Source organism: Octopus bimaculoides, chromosome 11 (genome assembly GCF_001194135.2).
Source record: "Octopus bimaculoides isolate UCB-OBI-ISO-001 chromosome 11, ASM119413v2, whole genome shotgun sequence".
Taxonomy (NCBI): domain Eukaryota; kingdom Metazoa; phylum Mollusca; class Cephalopoda; order Octopoda; family Octopodidae; genus Octopus; species Octopus bimaculoides.
Window position 1 is genome coordinate 25,762,804 of NC_068991.1, and position 486 is coordinate 25,763,289.

The following is a 486-nucleotide window of genomic DNA, read 5'->3' on the forward strand; positions in this document are numbered from 1 at the left end:
AGATATACGGCGTGGTGGTGGTGGTGGTGATGGCAGTGGTGGTGCTGGTGAATGAAATGATGGTAGTAGTGACGGTGAGGTAAATGTGTATGTGTTGTTGTTGTTGTTGTTGTTATTCTTGCTATTGTTGGTGTGTTTGTGGTGGCGATGTGACTCTTGGAGGCGGTAGAAGCGGTGGCATTACTGCTACAGGTGCTGCTGCACACACAAGTTTTTTTTATTGTTGCTTCTTGACTTTTAGCTTCTTCTTTTTCTTCTTCTTCTTCTTGTTCTTCTTGTTTTTCTTGTTCTTCTTGTTCTTCTTCTTCTTCTTCTTCTGCTTCTTCTTCTTCTTCTCCTTCTTCTTCTCTACTTTTCTTTTTCTTTACTTTTTCCTTGTTTTTCTTCTGTATTTTTTACTTCTCCACCTCCGCCTCTTTTTGCCTCTTTGCTTCTTCTCTTTTTCCTTCTTCTCCTTCTTTTCTTCTTCTTCTTCTTCTTCTTCCT